This window comes from Prosopis cineraria, unplaced genomic scaffold (assembly GCF_029017545.1).
Source record: "Prosopis cineraria cultivar Desert tree isolate PC_DT_omini unplaced genomic scaffold, ASM2901754v1 PC5, whole genome shotgun sequence".
Taxonomy (NCBI): Eukaryota; Viridiplantae; Streptophyta; class Magnoliopsida; order Fabales; family Fabaceae; genus Prosopis; species Prosopis cineraria.
Genome location: NW_026555336.1, coordinates 17588865 through 17596619, shown reverse-complemented (window position 1 = coordinate 17596619; position 7755 = coordinate 17588865). Strand labels below are relative to the sequence as shown.

The 7755-nt window shown below is 31.9% G+C and overlaps 1 long non-coding RNA gene across 5 annotated transcripts; it reads right to left on the bottom strand.

The window, feature by feature from the left end:
- Positions 1-720: 720 nt before the first annotated feature.
- On the bottom strand, positions 721-7374 carry LOC129311996 (uncharacterized). Of its 5 annotated transcripts, XR_008593433.1 has the most exons (5): positions 7306-7374; positions 7111-7213; positions 5976-6664; positions 5763-5882; positions 3133-3521 (listed from the first exon to the last, which is right to left on the bottom strand). It is a non-coding gene; the product is annotated as an uncharacterized LOC129311996 (long non-coding RNA). The 5 variants fall into 5 exon arrangements; XR_008593434.1 differs by adding an exon at positions 721-979 and having other exon boundaries at positions 3264-3521; positions 5976-7350; XR_008593431.1 differs by having other exon boundaries at positions 5976-7213.
- Positions 7375-7755: the final 381 nt, after the last annotated feature.

The window sequence follows — 7755 nt, the reverse complement described above, 5'->3', positions numbered from 1 at the left end:
TACCTCTCAGCTATTCAAGCAAGAGCATTTAATAACTTAAACTTTCTTTTAATGTAATATTAACTTAAACTTTCTTTTAATGTAATATTAACTCCAGCTTTTAAAAATAGTGTAATATTATCTTTACCATTAAAAAATGTTAATTTTAATGGTTAGTTGACTAGAGAAATACAAAAAATGACTTAGAAAATTATGGAAAAGAACCCCAACTATATGAAGAGTAATATTGATCAAGTTCATTAAATTTGGTGTTGTTGCTAGTAAAGTTATCTAATAATTACCCAGTAGTAAGTCAAAGTGGTTGATTAAAATGATATTTTAATTTTTTACATAGATACAAAATAACATTTATTGCAATTTAAGAAAACTTAATCAGTATTAATTTTCACACACACATAAAAGTTGTTTTTTGTATTTTTTATTAATTAATTGTCAAAGTTAACATTTCTTTATAACAGAGGTAATATTACACAATTTTTAAAAGTTGAAAGGAAATATTGCATCAAAAGAAAACTTATAATGCCATATGCTTTTGTGCAAATAATTAAGAGGCAAAAATGCCCTTTTAAGACATGAAAATATAGATCTTAATCACATATAATATTGTCTGCCATAACCAAAATGGTGAAATAAGTGGTTCCGATGGACTTAATAATTGCTATTGGCTGCAAAAGGTTTTGGATGGCGATAATAACTGATATTAAAGCTAGCTCTAGCAAGTTAAAAGACAACGAAGTCATCAAAGGCATGGAACTTGAGTTTTACAATGCTTCAGTGAAAGGTAACATTGATGCTTTTAAGGGAAAGGATGGTGAGCAAATTGGGTCCATACTAACCCCAAATGAAAATACAATCCTTCACATACACTTCACAAATTACACTGACAATGTATCGCAAACATTTGTGGAAGACATGTTAGGCACGTGTCCAGCACTTCTCGCAAAGGCCAATATCAAGGATGAAACCATACTTCATATAGCTGCAAGGTATGGACATTGTGAAGTAGTGAAAAATATCATTAAACATGCAAAAGTTCTCCCTAAAGATGACAATAATGATGTTGGAGCTGAGAGAGGACTGATAAGAGCTATAAATGATAAGGACACAGCCTTACATGAAGCAGTATGACATCATCAAACAAAAGTTGTTGAGCTCCTGATAAAAGAAGACCCAAATTATCCGTATTTTAATAATAATGATGGTGAAACTCCACTTTACATTGCTGCTGAAAGGGGCTACTGTGATGTGATAAATACAATATTGAACTACAGTAATTCACCAAATTATGATGGCCCCAGTGATAGAACAGCTTTACATGCTGCAGTACTTCACAGTAACAAAGGTATTCTCTTGAATTATAAATTTGCAATTTATCATTTAGAATCATGAGATTTTGATTTGTGTTTCAAGATGATTTCACAGGTAATAAACAGACATGCTTATTATAATTTTTTAAAAAAAAATAAAATGACAACTCATATGCTGGAGATAAAATTGTAAAAATATGGTTAGGGAAGAAATGCTTACATAAATAATAGTTGTGTAATATTGTATCCTTTTTTAAAGTTCCGAGTAGATACCTGCTGGCACCCCTCAAAAAAATTCTAGGATATTTTTGCCTTTTAACTTAGAATATTTGAAAGAAATATGTTATATATGATCAATAAATAAAAGTTTCCACACAAATTAAAGTATGATATATAGTTTATTACTACAAATTCAAAGAGCTTTAAGGTAAGAAAGAAGCCAATTCATCTAAATAAGATGGATGGTGTTTGATGTTGTCGGGTTACAGGAATACTGTTGAAGTTGTTGACAAGAAACTTATCAGCAACATAACAAGCAGATGAAAATGGCTGGGTGCCACTTCACTTGGCAGCACTTTATTTAAATTCAGACGCATTGCTAAGGAATGATAGAAGTATGGCATACATGAGAGACAAGTGAAGGACTGCTCTTCACTTGCAGCATGGTCCAAATAAGAATGTAATGACGAAGATAATAAAATATTGTCCAGATTGCTGTGAATTGGTCGATGAAAAGGGCTTCAGTGCTCTTCACTATACTACGTCTAGAAAAACAGGAGTCCCTTTCTATAGTCGGAATGCAAAAGTGATTCTGAAAAATGCTTCATTAAGTAACATGTACAATGAGAGAGACAAAAACGGGAAGAAACCCCTTCACTACCGTGCTTGTCAAGCTTCCACGTGGCAAGAATTTGATTACCATGTTCTTATGGAAAGACAACACACGAGAGTGAACACACTGGCATTAAATAAGCATGTTCAAACTATTCTCGATGTTGCAGTTGATGATTTGCCTCCAACTTCAAATTTCAAGGTAACAAAACACATCTAGTTACAATTTCTTTGTTTTTCAGAAGAAATATATGAACTTATTGACTATAATTATTTAAATATTCCATACACGTGCATGCATGCATCCCTTTTTCCTAAATACATTATCAATTTGATTTATAGCTAATAATAATAAGAGGAGTAATTATTTAATGGAGACTAATATAATAGATATACATAATTAACCATGTTGCATGTTTAATTGCCTTATTGTCAATATAATATAATTGAACATACAAGTGAATTAAAATTATTCAATACTACGTCCATTCAAAATTGCAAGGCACTTTTAGATTTTAAGACGTAGTGATTGTCTTTTTTTAAATGATTCTATTAAATAAATCATTTTATATTTATTTTAGTGTGAAACATCTTATTAAAGATATGATTATTTGAAAATAAGTAATTACTTTATTGAAGGATAAAATTCAATTAAAAATATCTTACATTTCTAAACTAACAGGAGAAATATACAATTTCAGCAATCCATCTTTGAACGTGAAGTGTTTTATAATAAAGTATCCTAACATCTTTATATTGGCCTTGCACTAGTTACCTTGGTTATGATCTAGGAAATTAGATTGATTATACAACATATCAGAAAATGCTGCTTAGAAATTAATAATTGAGTCTCGGTAAAATTAGAAATGATATGACTTGTTGCATTCGATGCGTAGAACCCAGTTTTACAAAAATTGCGAACTATTGGAGCAAGGTTGAGCGGACGAGTTATGGACCGGCATGTTATAAGAAAAAAGAAACAAGAGGCGAGACATGATTCAACTGATGATGAAAATGAAAAAATATATAGTAGAGAGAGAAATGAAATTTATAGAATAAGAAGGGAAGTATCTGTAGTGGCGGCATTAATTGCAACAGTAACATTTGCAGCAGCATTTACGTTACCTGGGGGTGCCATAGAAGAGGGTGAACATCAGGGCTCTCCCGTATTGAAGCATAATGAAGGTTTCAAGGTTTTTGTTGTGACAAACTTTCTCTCCTTCCTTTTCTCTGTTTCTGCTATCCTCTTCTTACTTTTCTTGTCAACAATGTCACAAGGGTACGAAAAGCTTCTGGTGATATCCGTGCTTTTAACTTCGTCAGCATTGTCACTCATGATCATAGCATGTGGGACGGGCACATTTGCTATCTTCGGTGTTCCCCCTATTGTTCGTTATATGCTTTACATGGTATTGGTCATTCACGCCACCACTATATGGTGGAAAATGATTAAGTTGAAATATGTTAACCGAAAAAAGCATGGCCCATACTATGATCCTGAAGGCTCTCTCAAGAGATTAAGAGATATTGTCTGATAGTCTCTAAGATCCCCACCCAAAAAACCCGGTCCGGGGGGGGGGGGAGCAAAAGAAAAATAAATCATTTTATGTACATTGCCTATATTTCCTATTTCATTCCTTGTCTCTGGAATTCTATTGATATTTTTACTACACCCATTTTATGTACATATCCAACCCATGTGCCAAAATAATGGCCAATAAAATATCGCAGTCTTAATTAGAGAATTTTCTCAAACAATTCTTCTATTAATTTTGCATATTGTTTGTTTAAATTTACACAATTGTGCTATTTCATCACTACTACAAAAAAGACCAAAGTTCACTATTATTTTTACCTTATTTGACAGTTTTTAATCACCAATTAAAGTGATGTCATATACTAAAGGCCCTTTCACTTAACGGGTTATTAACCATCAAATAAGGGAGGCTCTTACTTAAAAGTTATTTGAAAATAACCATCAAGTAAAGGTTTTCAGGTTTGGCATTTGTTGATTCCTTGAAAACAATGCTTGTCGGTTATTTCGAAATAACCATCAAGTATCTCATATATTAGACAGTTATTTCATAATAACCGTCAAATAATTTTAGTAAATACCAGCTCTTGGTTCAGTAAAAATATACCATAATTATTTAATGGTTATTATAAAATAACCGTCAAATTTATATATGGACATACTTGATGGTTAATTAAAAATCATGGTATTGGTTTATTTGACATTGAAAATTCATATTAAATGTTAGACACATCATTTTTAGCAGATCCTTGACTCATTTCAAATCTATAGAGTATTCCTTTAATGAAAAATAATAGGATGGCCTTTTACTTTACCAATCAATACAGCTTATTCTTTACGAAAACAACTATATGCCATCCATACAAAAATCCAGTTTTTATGCTCTTACTATAATAATTTGTATCTTGAGCTAGAAATATTCGTTCTTCTCATTCATCCTTACTTACTTAAGATAAAATATATAAAAGTGTGTGGCCTCCATAAAAGTCCACCATTAAGTTTCTAAAAGCCATAATCATATTAAATCATTGTAAAAATAATTTCGGAAAAATCATTACCATATTCTGCTCCTTGGAAAGTAAGAAATTATGAATAATCTTATTAATCGTCTTAGAAAAATCCTATCTTATAAACTTCCATATTTCATGAATTAAGACTCTTTTAAAAGTTATGGGTGTTCTCTTTTTTCATAAAGTGTGTTGATAGAAAACTAATGGCCTATTTGGGTAATTCCCAAAAGTATATTCAAATCACATCCGGGATATACTTTTGCTAAATCCAACAAATAGTTGAATCCCCTAAATATGCTTTTTCTAGATGTAAACTAAAAATTGAACACACACTAAATCTATATGCAGCTACAATCACTTCATATGTGGAAAAACTCAGTATGTTTTTTTTTTTTTATTCCATATTATCTAGTTAACAAATATAATTAGCAACAACTTAATGAACATTCTTTTCAATATTTGCACTAATCACTAGTACAAAAAGATATTTGTAAAGCAGTTTAAAAAGGCTTTCTGAATCGATTCTGGAACTGGTTTAGACAAGGGCAGTTTAGAAAGTCTTCTAAGCCGATTGTAACTAGAACCAGTTTAGAAAGTAAAATTTCTAAATTAAACCTTATCTAAGTTACAACCAATTTAGAAAATAGCATTTAAAAAAATAGGTCATTTTTTTGGATTTATAATCAAATCACCTTTTTTTTATCAAATTTATCAAATCACCTATTTTAAATCAAATCACCTCCAATCCGAAAAAAATGCCTCTATTTTTTTTTTTTTTGGTCATCACATAAATTTTGATAGATTTTGTAGTAAATTAGTTTTCTTTAAAAATATCACGTATAAACAAGATAATATAATTTAAGAATAAATCAAATATATTCATTTCTGTCAATATACCAAAAAAAGCCTAAGTTTTAAACTATTAGGCTAGGCTAAGAATTATTTTGTCTCTGTTGGGTACTAAAGTAGTATATGAAACCTTCACAGCCATACTTCATTACTTCACCAGCACAACAAATAACTTTTAGGGTATGAAAAATTATGCTAAAAATAGCATCTCATAATCAACAGTAATTGTACCTGCTGCATCATAACATGGTTGTCCCCCTCAAAAGTAGACTGCAGATCTTATTCAACCTTCAAATGATCAAACATGATTTTCAGTTTTACAACCTTGTCCACACAGGCTTCACGACATTCCTGATTTGTGCATAAAAAAAACTTTTATGTGGTTAAAACCAAATAATTTATCAAACCTAAAAAGCAAAGGAGAAGGAGAGAAATTTATCAAACCAGGCGAGTCCTTTAAGCTGCTGCAAGGCTATAGTAACAGCAGCTCCTGCTGTAAAGCCCACAATGGCAGCGTGAGGTAAGAAGTCAATCAAGAAACCAAGCCTGCAAAAATTCTCATAGATTGACAGCACCAAACATGTTCAAAGTTGTTATAGATGTCAAACAGCCTAGAAGTTTAAATTGAAGGGATTCTTGAAACAGTACTAGAGTTTCCATGATCATGTCCTCACCACTCAAAAAGGAAAAACAATTAGACTAAAAAAAAATTAAGTTTCCACACTTCAAGTGCAAAGGGCTTGTGTGAGTGGGCATGACAAAGATATTACTATTCCGAACCTTCATCTAAAAGTTCAAACTTTAGAATTGAAGTGGCTTTTTAACCAGAATTCAGGCAGATCAAGAAAGAAGAATATGTATTTGGGAGTCATATACTGTGTCAAGGGTGTACCAAGTAAAAGGTATACCACAGCCACTGGTCCTATGGCTGTATCTCTTGAGCTTCCCATGAAAGCATAGACAAGAGGAGCCACAAATACAGATTTGCAGACATAAATGATAGATGCAGACATAAATGATAGAGGTCACATGACATATTTGGGATATAATCCTACAGGGCTAGGACATTCAGGATCTAGGAAAACAACACGCAGAATTTGCTCCACTGTTACTTGATCGCTTTGCCCTTCAGACTGCAAATGGCATCATACAACAAAATTTTCAGCATCTGAAACATTTGCATTTAATTGTTGTACTTATATAGAATCACAAGTAGTGTAGACTACCTCATCCCAAGTTTTCTTTTTTCAGATTAATATTTGAAATACAATATGAATTTAGAAATTCTAAGGAAGTCAAAGAATGGATGTCATTTTCTTTATGTTTATTTATTTCAGTGAATTTTCCAAAGTTTTGACCTAAATCCCTGGAAGGAGGCCAATAAATTTATGAGCAACTCATTCCAATTAAAAAATCTGATTCAATCAATGATACTATAAATGACCATGAAAATTCCATGCAACTTCAAAACAAGAAGTTCAATTTATCTCACATAAACAAGAAGGAATTATAAAGACACATGCCAAAAGCCACTAAAAGAAACTAACAACAAAGATGCATTTCCAGTTCTGGTACATACTCCATTTCTCCTTTCACTTTTAAACTCGTAATTTTCAACTTAACCTTGCTCTTTTGATCAATCGGCTTCTCATTGTTCTTTGGGGGCTTCACAAACTTAAATACTGCCAAACCAAGTTTGACCGCTATCAGAAAGATCCCACTCGTGAACAAAAGCATAGGTAAACTTAAGACAAGTGTGACCAGGATAAATTACCAGTGGTGATTATACTTTCAACAGTTGCAAAATTTTAACCACCATACTCTATCAACATTTTCGTTTCTGCCAATAGAGAAATCCATAGAAAAAGGCAAGAAAATTTCTTTTTCAGCACCATTTTCAATCTAAAAATAAAATTGTGGGACAAAGAACGAAAGTAGTAGACACATTTCCCAGGAAAAAAACAAAAAAAAAAAGCAAGCAAATAATGGGGTCTACTACGGAAAATTACTTGTAGAAATGAGGAAAAAACAACCATTGAAAGTAAAATCAGGCAAAACCATGTTAGAGAAATTCCAGAATGAGTGAATCAAAACATTGTACAAAATAGAGAGGCAGCAGAGGGGGAATTAGCGGAATAAGCAGACCAGGTGAGGAAGGAAGGAAGCAATCACAAGCGAGAGACACAGTAAGAGGAAGTTGAGGAAGTTTTGCCAAATTAACTAA